This window comes from Ornithodoros turicata, chromosome 7 (assembly GCF_037126465.1).
Source record: "Ornithodoros turicata isolate Travis chromosome 7, ASM3712646v1, whole genome shotgun sequence".
Classification (NCBI taxonomy): Eukaryota; Metazoa; Arthropoda; class Arachnida; order Ixodida; family Argasidae; genus Ornithodoros; species Ornithodoros turicata.
This window is the reverse complement of record NC_088207.1, coordinates 52898169-52913788: the sequence shown is the minus strand read 5'-3', so window position 1 is coordinate 52913788 and position 15620 is coordinate 52898169. Positions and strand designations below refer to the sequence as shown.

General features: G+C 44.5%; 1 protein-coding gene across 2 annotated transcripts in view; it reads right to left on the bottom strand.

Moving 5' to 3' along the window:
• LOC135400086 (ras-related and estrogen-regulated growth inhibitor-like protein) overlaps positions 1–15620 on the bottom strand; it is a 134690-nt gene that overhangs the window by 81111 nt on the left and 37959 nt on the right. For both annotated transcript variants that reach the window (XM_064631824.1, XM_064631825.1), the window contains exon 2: positions 12575–12639. The gene's annotated coding sequence lies outside the window, so the exon portion shown is untranslated. The remainder of the gene's footprint in view (positions 1–12574; positions 12640–15620) is intronic.

The window sequence follows — 15620 nt, the reverse complement described above, 5'->3', positions numbered from 1 at the left end:
ATCGATGAAAGAGATAGAAGCAAAGCTCTTTATGTCCCGACAGTATAATTCATTTTAACCTGTTTTGTGGAGGAGTGTCTCACTGATAACACGGAAACGCACTATTTTGCACTTCGTTTGACGTTTACTGGACTTTCTTAAAAACGGAACTTCACCGCATAGCATGCTCCTATAGCCAACTTTGGATTGGATTGGATTGGATTGGAAAAAGAAAGAAAAATATGGAGAGCCAACCTTCATACATAATAATATCGTTCCCTTCCCTGATTTTTATCTTCTATTTTCTGAAAACGAGATGCGCACACCTTTTTGTGACACCTACGTAGTTGTTACAAAAAGGCGCACGCCACGTGCTTTCCACAGATCAGGAGTGATGACGGTATCATTCCGTCATCACCCACACGCTAAGAACAGAACTTCACCGCAATGCACGCTGTGCGCCAACAATTGCCACGAATGATAGGGCTACAGCTTCTGGTTCGAAGAGAGAGGGGGCGTACGCCTTTTATTCTTGTTCTTTTTTTTTTTTTTGTCATTTATCATATATATATCCAAATGGACCCAAACAGGTGGTCGCACAGAGTGCTATACGCATTGAAGTTCTGTTTTTAGAGTGTGGTCACTATATCGTCCATGAACCGGTGTATCGTAGGCAACCCTGTCCAGGTGGAACGAACTTATACGATAGCTAACCTCAGCGCTTTGCTCTAGATATCTCATCTGAACGTTGATGAGAGCCCTTAAAGAATGACCATTAGCGATTACTAGATCGTGTGTAAAAACAAGAAGAAAAAAAAGTCAAGCTCTCAGGAATGCTTTATCAGGGTGTTTAGCCGTAGCGCATGAGACGGCGTGCTAATAATTAACATACGCATAAAATTAGCATAACTTAGCACAGCATCGGTTAACGTAAGGACAAAGAAAACAATCTACGTCACACATACGTACGTACGAGACCTGCTCTATTAATAAGCCGCGTATAAATAAGAACACATTTCTTCCGAGAAGTGTCGCATTAAGCAAAAAGAAAGGCGCGACACTTTGTGGGACATCCACTTAAGCCAATAAGTAGATCGAGTAAGCAATTAATCCAAATGATGATTGATACCAGAGAGCACCCAAAGGGTTACCGGCTGATCAGAAGTGTCGCTATCGTCTAATCTCTACTTAATTCCGCACCCGATTTCTATTAATTGCCCACTGTAGCCGGAAGACACCCTGTGATGAGGAGCCAGCCACGGGGTGCTAATTGCTTTCGCACCGTTGAGCAGGAACAGCCTGCATATCAGCAGGGGGACAGCATTTCAGGTAGTGGATATAATGTTACTCGCAGTGGGAAGTACTCTTTTGCAGATAACTACCGGTGCGGGTGTCTCACTGGCGCAGCATTGAAATAACACCTCAAGAAGCGTTAGTGTTATCTCTGGCCAAGATGAGATCGGTGGCGCGATACAGATTGCTTTGGTACACAGTCAAGAGTCACAAGGCCGGACCGACGTAGTTAGAAAGTAGAAACAAATTCCGTGAAGAACTGTGTGCTGAACGGGATAGCGAGACAGGCGAAATTCTGAACCAAGTCACAACTCCTGCTTATCGCTGTTCTTTTGTGTGTGTGAGAGAGAGAGAGGGAGAGAGAGAGAGAGAGCGGAGATTACTTGACGGGTCAACGACGGCTGGTTGTTATTAAAAGAATGCCTCTTGCCTACGTTCATAAGCAAAGTTCATGCCTCTTTCCATTAAAGAATTGTCTGTTCTAGAAGCAGCGTTCCCGCTTTAATAGCATATATAGGCGACGGGGCCAGACGAAGGTTCAGGGATGATGTAATAAGCGATAAAATCGCTAAATAGTTGAAGTAAAAAATTCGCAGATGACTTGTCCGTCCGTTTGTATGGGTTGAATCATTTCTTAATGTCCCTTTGCAAGCTTCCGGCTGTTGCACTACGAAACAGCCAGACGCTTCCGAAGATATGACCAGCACACCAGCGGGCGATTTTTCGTGCATTTCGCAAAGATAATATTCCGCCGAAACAATAATAGACAATGTAAGCGACTGTCTGTTTCTGCGACAGCGAAGTTAAGTGAGTTTAAGCTTAAGCGAAGTTCTGCTCTGTGAGCATTGCAAGCGGAACCATTTTGTGTCCCTTGTGCCAGCAAAAGGGACAGTTCACAAAAGGTTCGGTTTTGAATTAGCAGCTCGGAAACAGCTCGGAAAGCTCGGAAAACACCTCGCTGCGAGCTGGAAGGAAAAGGACGGAGGGGTCATTTGCGAACTCTATTTACTTCAACTATTTAGTGACTTTTTTTTTGTAATTTCTTACGACCACATAATAAATTAGGTAGGGAATAACAACAACAACAACAATAAATGGAAATAGTTAGGGAAACTAACGCAAGAATATACCGAAAAAGAGAGCTGGTTGTGCTACACTCTTAGAAATGAACTTCACCGCATAGCACGCTCCTAGCCAGCCATCATCTCGAATGTCATCGTTATCTGCCCTGATTTGTTGAAAACGGGAGGCGTACGCCTTTTTTGTGACAATCATGAACAGCATAAGTGTCACAAGAAAAGGCGTACGCCTCCCGTTTTCTACAAATTTGGGCAGATAACGATATCATTCGAGATGATGGTTAGCGAGGAACGTGCTATGCGGTGAAGTTCATTTTTAAGCGTGTACTGCACACAATAATTATGCTCTGACGCAAAAACGTGTAAGGCTACACTCCATATAATTAGAACCGTGTTTTCCACCAAAAGAGGTAGTCGTTGCATGTAGAATCATAGGCGTGAACACCTACAATGATGCTACTGTGACGTCACGCTATGGTGACCTAGAGAGCTAATTCCATTGACTGATTGGTTTATGTAATGAAAAAATAAAATGGAGATCATTCCAGTTCACCATAGGTACGGCAGGTTGCTGAACTTATGGGAGAGGCCACGTGCTCTACAGAACCAATAGGAATGGTGGCGCTTTGGCGAAAGCAGCATGCTCAAGATCTGTTATCTCTATGGCTGCGTCACGTGGACGAATAATTCTTCTGCTGATTATTTTATCGTGCTGTACAATAAGTACATGGTGCAATTAGCTCCCAATATCAAACTGGCCGAGACACCCTGGCCGAAACATCTGTTGTAGTTTGTATACCCTGCCATCGAGCCAGGATGTCTTCATTTATGTGATGATGGTGATAGTGGTGTGATAAAGAAGAAAATGAGGATGTGAGTCACGTCGAAGTCGAATTGACTACCCCAGGGGGGGGGGGGATATGTTTATTAAGAAAAAAAGACTACCCCAGGATGCTTACACACAACATATACAAACAGATGAACGAGTTAAAGTGATGCAGTTCAACACATCATTTATGTGTTGTTATACTTGACACCGCGCATCGCACTCTGGTGCGTATTTTGTACTGCTAAGGGTCGGTTCCCGCATGAAGCAAAAAGCACACAAAAAAGAAAGCGTACATGAACGAGTGTACATACGGCACGACTCGACAGGCTGCAGGGGGGATATGTTTATTTGGATGAGTAACGAATAATGAAGGGAGAGATTAGCCAAACGAAGCTAAAGCCGAGAAGGCGACGGGAGGGACACCAGATATACAGTCTGCCCGGTCTTTATGAGTGACTCTGCAATGCTCAGAAGGCATGCACTTGGATGGCTGTAGTGAAGCTCAAGAAGCCAAATGAACGTCTTGCCGCCCAGGTGCAATGCACTTGTATGGGGTAATCAGCACGTCGCATAGGAGGGGTAATGAAAAAAAAAGTAATGAAAAACATCAAGAGACTTCATACACCCTTCTCGGGCCATTTGTTTTCGTTAATACTGAACAATGTCTGTAACAAGTCTGTTAACGCGGGAGAATTACACTTTTTGCCTTCCTTTTATTTCTTTCGAGTTGCGCGCCAAATTTTGTAGGAATTCAATTTTTGACCAGACTTCACGACTGTGGCACTTTCATTTGTATGAATTTGTATTTGAATTTGTATTTGTATTTGTTTGGCTTTCGTTTGTGCTACGTAATCAAGTTGGGGCACGATCAAGTAACTTTGTGGCGCATACGTAACGTGCTCGCAACAAAAACTATGCACAATGTACTGGAAACTACACACGTTGCGCTACGTAAATCTGTATATCTCCAGTGATCATGTACGACACGTTTCTGTGCAATGCTGTCTGTACATCAATTAAATAATATTTGTAGTCGTCGAAAGGGTGATAACGTTAGTTGGTTGCTTCAAAATTTCACCAACGCCTGGTTCTAACCAACCGTAGGGCTATCACACAAGTCTCAGAATGCTGAAGAGCTATACGCAACGACTACGATCGACTGCAGCATGTGCGTCACGTAGCGGTGAAAGTGCGCGGCAGAAATCTTCAACGTTACGGACACACCCGATTGGGAAACTTTTTTCTACAAGTAAGCACTTATAAATCCTTGCTTGTATCAATGAAAGCAGAGATCAAAGGCGTTACACCGACACCACAACGCGCGTTTCGGTTTGTGATGGCGCTTAATTTCTGCAACGCCATTCCAGGGTTGCCTGACTGGTGTACCCTGTTCCGTCAACGACCAGGGTGGCCTGGTCGTCGTCTGCTTCCCTATTTAAGTGACAGAAATGGTTGCTGTCGCCTTATCGACTTCGTTATCTCGCCGCCAAAGCCTCATTTTCACTATGCGGGTGACCTGGCCTAGTTTTACTCGCAGACATTTGCAGTAAAGTAGGCTTTCCTTAATGTCGATTTCGATTGGTTCTAGATGGGAGGACCCGATTTTGGGCTGGGCCAATCGGCGCAAATGTCACTTCCGATACGTCGGCGGTGTAGTAAGGGGAAAGTACTTGAAGAACTACACTGTCCAACTGTTTCGTCATAAAGAAACAAGAATGTGTGGCACACTGTTACTGGTAACACTGGAAGTAGTTATGCGTTAGTAGTTATGTCTAAGTTTCTGTGTCCGTGATCAGTCCAAGTGCGGCATGAAATGTAGTCCAACTCCGGTAGAGTTACTTCGCCGAAGGAGTTATACTGCGGCGCCACAAGGTGCTTTTCAGTCAATAGGAACAAGCGTAGGGCAAGGCTTAGACGTGCCGTTCTTATAGCTTTAACATCAAAGTTTGATACTCGACAATAAAAGTATATTCCGCCCGCCCCCCACCCCCTCGACAATGCCAACTGTTAGAATTGGAACGTGTTAGAATTGGAAACGGATGCGGATTGGAATGTGGACGTTGTGTTTATATGATAGTGAGAATGGATGAAGTCGCTCGTGGTGTCAGGTACCGACAGTTAGGAGCGGTGCGTTCTCAAAGGAGCCGACGGGATGTAAGCAACACCTAGAAAATGATGATGTAAGCAAGAGGAAGGAAAGAACGAGGGAGAAGGAGCTCAGGTGCCATCAAGGAGAGTTGGCCAAACGCTCACGTGCCTTCGCTAAGTTGTGCATGTAGACTTCTTTGCATAAAGTATGTGCTTGTTAAACATCGACTGCTGCAATCTATTTTCCTGAACTATTGGGGAAACTTTACTCAAACTATACACTCTAAAAAAAAGAGGGGGTGGCGAAGGGGGGTGGGGGAGAGGGTAAAAACAGAACTTCACGGCATAGCACGCTTTGCGCCAACCATTGCTACGATTGATAGGGTTATCGTTCCTGATTCGAAGAGAGGGGAGGGGGCGTTTTTGTGGCAGTTATCATATGTCCAAATAGCCACAAAAAGGCGTATGCCCCCTATCTCTTCGAATCGGAAGCTATGACCCTGTCATTCGTGGCAATGCGCTCTAAAAAGTGAACTTCACAGCATAGCATGCTCTGCGCCAACCATTGCCACGGATGATAGGGTTATCGCTTCCGATTCGAGGAGAGAGGGAGGCATACGCCTTTTTATGTCAATTATCATGTATCCAAATTAACACAAAAAGGCGTATGCCCCCCACTCTCTCTCTCTCTTCGAATCACAAGCGATAACCTCAGCATCCGTGGCAATGGCTGGCACAGAGCGTTCTATGCGGATAAGTTCAGTTTTTAGAGTGTGGTAGAGTGTGGTGTGGTGCGTGTGGTGTGGTATAGAGTGTGGTGTGGAGTGTGGTACAGTGTGGTGAAGTTCTGTTTATAGAGCAATGTGCAGGAACTACGCTGGTTAATTCAAACAATCTACCATGTGCCTTGTACACTCTCTCTTAAAAATGAACTTCACCGCATAGCACGCTCCTAGCCAACCATAATCTCGAATGATATCGTTATCTGCCCTGATTTGTTGAAAACGGGAGGCGTGTGCCTTTTTTGTGACAATTATGAACAGCATAAGTGTCACAAAAAAGGCGTACGCCTCACGTTTTCAACAAATCAGTGCAGATAACGATATCATTCGAGATTATTGTTGGCCAGGAGCGTGCTATGCGGTGAAGTTCATTTTTCAGAGTGTACCCATGGACCTACAACTTCTGCAATAAATCATATTTTGTTGAAATGCTTTTGACTTTTGTTAAAGAGTTTTATTTCTAAGAAACTCTAATTTCTACGTAACACCAATTTCTACAAGTACTTATTTTAACACTCAGCAAACAAACCCTTTTCTTCCTTTAGTTAGGTATACAGTATACTCCGGTAAAGTGGGAAAAGTCAGGTCCAAAAGGAGAACAGACAATTGAAAAGACTAAGTACTCGAAACCCTAGTATACATAGTGTCTATGCCACAATTTCGGTGCAACAATATGTCTCCTCCGATGTTACACTAAAGTAGGGCAACCTGTCTTTCCGCTGCCTCTTGAATAGACGACGCCGCCGTAACTTCTATTACAAGGACGTCACTTCCGAAAGGAATTCCGCAAGACGTATCCCCTTTTGTCACGACTGACCGAAGAAGGCAGCGTTCTGTCACGGCTGCGGGCTTATGAAACGCTTAAATAATGGCTCGCGCCGGATACGCTGTCAGCGCTCATAAAGAAACTTTCAACAACTTTATCTCAAGGTGGTGTCTACGAGTGTGTAAAACGTGTTCCTTGTGTACAGTCGTGCTCTGCTGAGGTTATGCCATGTCCGTGCCACGTGACGTGAATGTTGAAGTCACGAGTGAAGTTGCAGAACCGTTGGGAAACTGAGTGGAATACCTAGCTGGGTCACGAGGTGGGGCTGACGTCTTGCAAAATATACTGTATATGGTCATGTCAGACGTACACGCTTAGAAATGAACTTCACCGCGTAGCACGTTCCTATAGCCAACCATCATCTCGAATGATATCGTTGTCTGCCCCTGATTTGGTGAAAACGCGAGGCGTACGCCTTTTTTTTTTTTGTGACAATTATGAACAGCATAAGTGTCACAGAAAAGGCGTATGCCTCCCGTTTTCAACAAATGAGGGTAGATTGTGATATCGTTCGAGATGATGGTTGGCTAGGAGCTTGCTATGCGGTGAAGTTCATTTTTAAGAGACATTTCAGACATATGTCGGCACAGTTCCCTTAGAAGTCGGCCCAGGACGCACATTTCCCCAGGGTGTGTGTCGTGACGTTGCCCACATACGTGAGGCCGACAACGGCAAGCCCTATCATCATCACCACCACCACCACCATCATCATTTTTAAGAGTGTAGCACAGTGATTAGGATTTTGGACCCTCAGAAAAGAATTTCACCACATGGCAGGCTGAGGGTCAACCATTATACACATGCAGACTCGTGTTTCCCTACCTTAATGAAAACGCAGGGCGTACGACTCTTTTGTAACGGCGTAACTGCATAAGTACAGCTCCGGTCAACCTTAATAATAACACTGGAAAAAATGTGGTCGCGATTACAGCAACCCTTGGGGTCATGAGGAAATCTTAATTGAACAAAATTATTATTCTGTCAGTTTAACGCAATGATTTTGTTCACTTAACATTCCCCCAGTGCCCCAAGGGTGGCTATTATCGCGCTGGGAAATGAGACAGAGTTTTTTTTCAGTGTTATTATTAAGGTTGACCGGAGCTGTACCACAAAGAGGCACGCGCCTTTCGTTTTTCTCAAATCCTGGGAGACAACGACGTCGTTCGTGATGAAGTTTGCTAGGATCGTGTTTTGCGGTGAGCTTCTAAGAGCGCGTAGTGGATCTTGCGGAGGAGATTATCACGACTACAACAGAACAGAGACTAGTAAATAAGAAAGTGACGATGTGTTATTAGAACTAACAAAACGAGTTCATGTTAACCGTATGCGTACTGTTCTCCTGAACACTTTCAAAACACAGTGATTTGAAGAGAGAGGGGGCGTAAGCCTTTTTGTGGCAATTTGGATATTTGAAAATTGCCACAAAAGGGCGTACGCCCCCCTCTGTCTTCCAATAACAAGCGATAACCCTATCATTCGTGGCAATGGGTGGCGCACAGCGTGCTATGCGGTGAAGTTCTGTTTTTAGAGTGTATATCACTCTGTACAATGGCTGGCCTTCAGCGTGCAATGTGGAGAAGCTTTGTTTTAAGAGTGTATACACTGTTAAAACAGAACTTCACCACATAGCACGCTCCTAGCCAATCACCATTCAGCCATCATTCAACCATCATAGTTACTTGCAGTTTGTGTGAAGTTGCGTCATTTTCACGGTCGAAAATAAACAAACTCGTAAGGCACCGGTATCCAGCGAACACGTAGACACGTAACTTGCGTTGTTTGTTTTTTTCCTGTTTTGTATTTTTCAAGAATACGCACTGAGAACGACTCTCCCAAACTCATTTTGGTAAAAGAATGTCATTTTCGTATAATGCCATCATAGTTTCTTCCCATGTGCCAGCGAATGAAGGACATTCAGTGTATAAATGACATTCGCTGGAAGCGACATTCAATTTTCCGTCTGTCACGGAGAGGGGATCGGTATTAACAGTAGCTGTGGATGGAGTACAGAGTATTTTTAAAGAAGTGTCTTCAAGTACCCTTGTTCTAACAGGTACAGCTGGTATGGCAGACTACGCAAGACAGGTAGGTATCGGTAACACATAGGATAAGATAGTTGGAGCTGGTCTTTGTTTCTTGCAAATATGGACATAATCTCTCATGAATAGTGTATTAACCTTGTGGTGTCGTATTTGATAAGTGCTGCAAAGTAAATGCAAGGTTGTTTTTCTTGAAAATAGCTCGCCCCACATGCAGGCCGCCTGTCCAGTGACCTGCAATAAACATGGTCTGCTGAAAGAGAGGTCGTCATGCTAACATGCATACATCTCCACCTTTCGCAGCACCAGACGGCCAATAGAATGAGCATACCACACATACACACCCTGCTTTTCTCGTCCAAGGTTAATCAACAGGCCCGCAGTACGTCATTGTAAAGTCCACACGATAGCACGAATATTACTGCTACCACGCTTTTCTATATCATTTACTAGACCACACACAGACCCAACGTAGAGCACCTTCCAACCGATCGCTATCTTTCCTCCGATATATACTTCACACCAAAAAGGGACGCACACTTTTTCTGCCACACCCATCTAGCAGGGCCCATTTCATGCCTCTTGCAAAGCAAACTCCGTTCTATTTCTTTCACGTATAGCCACTTTTCTTATATGTTTCGCCGCGTTAGACGAATCGAAAGTAATTTGCGCGTAAACCAGCCGCGCGGGGCGCTGCTGTTCTCCATTTAGTTGCAGACGATCTTTATTTTCGAAGCAGACGACCGACCCCTCCGTTTTTCTTCATACAACGAATGCGAGGTTAAACGGTGACGCCACTTTGTTACACGATACGCCGCGTTGCCGTAAAATTTACAACGAGGAAGACGCGAGCTTTCGAGTGGATGCGAGCTTTCATCGAGTCTCAAACGAAACCGTGAAGTTGAGTGTTTTTTCCTCCTCCATTCGTCTCGTTCGGAGTTGAAGAGCGTGTGTGTGTGTGTGTCGCAACATCACTTTGTGGCTTCTCCCGCGTTTAGATATCATTTGTGTCCTTTTTACTCGTATTTGCTTTGAGGTTAGTGTGTTTTTGTGCAGTGACTTTCGTATAAGCGCCTATCGGGGGAACTTAAAACGAAAAAAAGAAAATGGATCGCTTTCCGTAGGTCTTGCAGGATATGTGTGTTTGTGTTTCCACCAAAAGCGCAGGTAAGGTTGTAAATCACAGGCGCAACGCTGGTTTCCTTGAGATTAGACCTTCGTGGTGCGGAGAAACTGATACGGTGCCCGATAAGAAAAAAAGGGAAGAGCCGCGGGTGTTTGTGTCCCCTTTTGCAACCGGTGTCCCTGTCCGTTTCGTGGCAGCGAGCCCTTCGAAGCGGGAGGCAGCACGTCTTTGGGCTCGGTAATTGCTCCTCAGGGCACATATTACTTCCCGGGGCGACATCTATATCTGAACGTGTCAGCTGTCAACCCACGAAGCACTTGGCGATTATCTAATACTGACCACTTCCACGCGACCATTTTAAATCCCACCCAGGCGCCCGAATGGACAAAACGCGAGCGCGCAAAATAGTCGCGCTAACAAAAGATGCGAATCGGCTTCTTCGTCTGCCTGGCATTCACCAACTTCAAGCATACACCATTCCCAATGGGCACAATCCCACCTGCGATGGTCGTGACTGTAACCGTGTATACACACGAGTGACATTCCCCCAGAAGCGGAAGATGCGAAAAGCGTCATAGCTCTCTCCTGTTACGTGAGCGCGAGCTCTCAACGTCGTGCCTTCATGTACACTGCTAACCGTGGGGAATATCCTGCTACACAGCTATAAGATACTCCGTAGCAGACGACAGAAAAACACGCTGACGGTGTCGTCTGCAAAGTGTCGTCTGCTAAATGCACGGTACGCCACTCTTGATATTCCGCACCGTGTGAGTGCTCAACATAACACGGGACGGAACTTTGAGGATGTCGCTCGTGTGAATACACGGTTAAGAACGGAAGGAGGTTACTACTAACAACATTTTCTTCTTTTCTTACAAATGTTGCAAAACGTTCCCTATAGGTCTGCGCCCCCTTGCTTCTCCTCCTCCTTCCTTTTCCGAACAGCTTAATCCTCAACAGTGACGTTGTACGTCTGAGCGTCCATCACCACGACCACCACAACCATACCTGGGTAAATTACTTCTAAAATGTAATTAAATTACATTACTCATTACTCCAGCTAGAATTTAATTAAATTACATTACAGCAATTGAAATGTAATGAAATTACATTACAATTACTACGAAAAAGTAATGACATTACAAAGTCATTACTGCGAGCTTAGTCGTAACGATGTTGAGGATGTGGAAACTCATTGTGGGCGTTGGAGTTCTTTTAACTCGCCAGCTGCCAACTCTCTTTCTGCCAAGTGCCAACACAGAACACAGACTCGATTCTTGTGTAAAAAGTAATGGGTAATGTCACTAAGATTACTGCCCAAATGTAATTAAATAACATTACGAATTACACAATGTCAAAAGTAATGCATTACATTACAAATTGCCACAAAAAGTAATTCATTACTGTAATTTCATGACAGTAATGACATTACTACCCAGGTATGACCACAAACATCACCAACGCACGGAGTACATTATTCGCTGGCGGAGACATACTTCTGTAACTGTAGCTTTTATGTTATCTCGGAATATACACCTGATTACACCACACGTATACTGCGTGTGTATGCCGTCGTTCTGAATATATCCCTTTATAGCATTATCTGCCTCGTAGCCTTCCACAATCAAATTCAGAAGTAATAAATACAACTAAAAAGAGCACACGTCAACGGCGCGGAAATTAGGTCACCGTGCAGTAATTGGAAGTGAAAGTCCCTAACGGTGCTAGTCAATTTTCTCTCATAGGGGACTACACTAAGCCGATTACTATAGCAAGAGTGTGTACTTACAGCCCAATATAAAGAATCTGTGTCACAGCTTAAGAGTCGTTACGCACGCAAGGGGGCTTTTATTTAGAAAGACTCCCACTATTCGGCAACCTATCCTCGTTTCGACGGGTATCGGTACCCGGAAGCAAATACACCTGAGCGGAGGAACTCTTTATTGTTTTATACAAGATTATTCACGGTTCTAGATCCAGACTGGGATCCAGATTAAGGTCGCTCGGAGACAGCTGTCTCACTTTTCCTCTCCGGGCGAATTATCACACGCAAAGTGCACTTCCCGGCGAACCAACCCAATTTTCTCGCTGCGACTTGACAAAACGCCCACGAAATTTTAAAGCCGCTTGATCCCATGTTCAGATTGTTCGACAACATATCGTGACTTGAAACCGCAGATCGCGAGATAGCGAGGCTCCCGTAAAAGTGCTCATGATATCATTACGAACAGCCTTCTCTCTCTCTCTCTCTTTCCCCCTCACACACGCACAAACTCCTCGTCGTCCGGTTCCGTCATCTCCCATGACCACCGTGACACACCGGCTTATCGCACTATATATTTTCCTGCGTTACATTTGAATGCACGAGCGACGATGTGTCACTCGATGCTCTCGTGTGATTTGCTGGTACACAGCGCAATCAAATCACGAACGAGAATCAAGCCAGACGATCGACGTGGCGCCGAGGCGGGAAAACAAACCCCACGATACAGATACAGACAACATACAGATCCGTTGTGAGACTTTATCTTACCTTCGCCCTTCGTATGTCAGCCACCATAATCCAGCTTAAGACACCTTCCCCCTCTGTAAGTGCAACTGAAATAAATAATAAAAAAAGAAAAGTTACGGTAACTCAACACTCGTTTATCTTATCGTTCATCGATATCGCTCGATAGAAAAACAAAAAGTACTTTGCCGTAACGTAACCAGTTATACTCAATAGAGAGTTTTATAGTACATCGTACTCGTACGCGATTCGCTTTTGCGTACGTAAGGGATAGCTGCGTGGTTCTGCGCACTGCGCGAAGCTCTCTTTATGTTTTGCGCATGCGCAGAACCACCAACGCGTCATGGAACAGCTGGTCGCACCGGTGCGACCTACGTTTCCTTTTTTTCTTTTTCTGTTTCTATTCTATTCTATTCTAGAACTTGCATAACGTTGTAAACGCTTGCGCGTTGCAAACGTTGCTAATGCGCAACGTTTGCAAATTGCAGAGCCTCTAAAATAGCTCGAGTTCACACGCAGGAAATCAACGTTTACGCAATGTGTTAAAGGTTAACTAATGAATAGTGTGTCACGCAGCGACACTGTCCTGCATGCTATATACTGCTCTTCTTTGCGACAATGAAGCAGGGGCTAAAGCCGAATTTTTACTATTTTCTTAGACTATTTCTGTTGCGATACTGTGCTTTTGTTTTTGTTTGATCTGTGGATATCCGTGGAGGACTTCATATTTATTTATTTTTTTAAAAGTGAGGTTCGCTTGGCAATTTTCAAAATTCCATTGACAAAAATTAATTTCCCGCAATTAAAAATTGCCCAAAGTTTTCCTAAATGGCGGCAAAAGTTCCCATAGAAGGTGATTGCCGAAAGTCCCACAATCCTCCGGCGAGTACAAAACTAGTTAGAATTTTTTATCACGTTAGGTGAAACACCCTGTTTGCTCTCGCTTCTTAAACTGTGCTATTCTTCTAATTTCTGTCAGTGCAGCATCTCCCTTTTCCCTATGTGATTATTTTTTCTCCGTCCTCGATGGAGTTCCGCCTAAAATCGCGCACTTCCGCAGACACGCGATATCTGCTCGAAAATGCCCGGATGTCTATACCAACTGCATACACGTATACAAGCTCACCCATGCATCTAACTACCAGTGCTCACTATATAGCTATCTCGACAGCGGAAGCCTTTCCAACCCGAACAAATGATGCACGTATTACCATGAAGACTCCGCCCAGTAACCATATACATTGTAGGTAGACATATCAAGATGCACGCCTTTTACAAGTTCTCGACTGCTTCGTGACGAGCAGTTCCCGGTGCGAACAGCGAAACAACGCCGATGTACGTGGTGTGCACTATATACTATATCCTGTAGTTGAGAATTATCACCCGTTTCACAAAAGAAAATAACGAAAACACGACGGTGTTTGTCCCGCGATTTGCAGCGGCTAACCCACGACTCAGACGTATATTTATGATTCCTAGTGCATCCCAAATAGAATGTAGGCCGTGTAAATAGTTCACGGTTTTCCTCCCCAACGATTATACCGTGCAAGAACTTCGAAGCTTGGTCATTTTAAAACAGTGTTATATCTTGCACTGTCCGGTTTGGGAGGCTGTGGAATTCATTATTTATGTGTTACTGAATGTCTTGTATAGATTGTGATCTGTACTTGGATGCATTAACGAAGTCGTCCATACAGGTCCTAGTATGAGCTCATCTGCAAGCTCGAACGAACGAACATAACTTGAAAACGAACTGCGACTCATATCCACCATTTTTCTTTTCTTTTTTTTTCTTTTTTTTCAATCACATCACTATCATCCACGAACTGCGGGGGTTGTAGCAAAGCATGACAGTACTAAAAACAATCCAAATTTAGTTATTTATTTGAACGTTTCTCCAAGTATTTCAGATTACTATTCATTGAACTTCCTATGATTATCGGACGATAATTAATTCCATTTAACGTATACCTGAAAATAGAATACCTCAAATACTTGAAGAAATTATTCGCAGAACCCGCGCCCTCGCGCTTCATGGTAGAGTGATGCATCTGAATCAAAATCTTTCGTACCACCGCTTCAAATTTTACTCGCCAATGCACACCGCTTGAAAGTCGATTGCCACTGTTATAACACAATAGAACCTTTCCGTTATATTTTCTAACACGTAACGGCGTTAAATTTTTCAAGCTTCGAAGGAGATCCATATCACCACTGACATAATGAACTTTAGGAAGATCCATCGGAGCATCCTTTGGAAATGCGTTAGCATAAGCCTTTCGCTCCCTTCTTTCTCGTTTGCTTCTTTTCTTTGATTCCTTCTTTTGCTTCCTCCTTTCTCTCTTGCTTCTTTTCTTTGATTCATTCTTTTACTTACGTTGCTCTTCAGTTTCGGCAGCCCGTCGCCGTCTATCGCATTCTGTTTTCCTTTGTCGCCTACTTGGCCCGCCAAGACCTTGTCGCGTTACTCTCAAACCACCAGTCTGTGTGCGCTCTGTAGCCTCGTTCCCAGCGACGACACAACAGGGGTGGACTGCCAAAATCGGTCTTCCCATTGGGATGAATACTGGTGGTCGCCGTCTTTAATGACATAAATGAGTATGATCGATAAAAACGTAACATTCCCTATAACTAGTCATCTGGGCAACATCTGAGTAGCTATCAATGTTCGAAACATCACGGAAAAAGAAGACTGCTTGCTTCCGCGTGCGATATGCACACTTGTTCACGTGATGATATCTTTTCTACACAGGTTCCCAGCGGGAGAAAATGAAAGGACATGAAATGAACACGAACGGACACGAAAATGAACGAAAACACACACGGGAAAATGAAGGAACTCGGCAAACGGCAGTCCAGATGTGCACAGTTCCTATGACTACCACGGGGTGGCAGCACTAATGGCGGCGCCCATTCGTTGAATCGCGTTTTTGTGTATACTTCCCCGCACACACCCGCACGATCAGTCTTGCCCGCGCATCTGGCACGCCACGAAACTTCTACTCCGCTCGGCGCGCGCTATACCGTCTGCGCGTCTGTCCGCAGATCGACACCGCCATTTTTTTCTTTG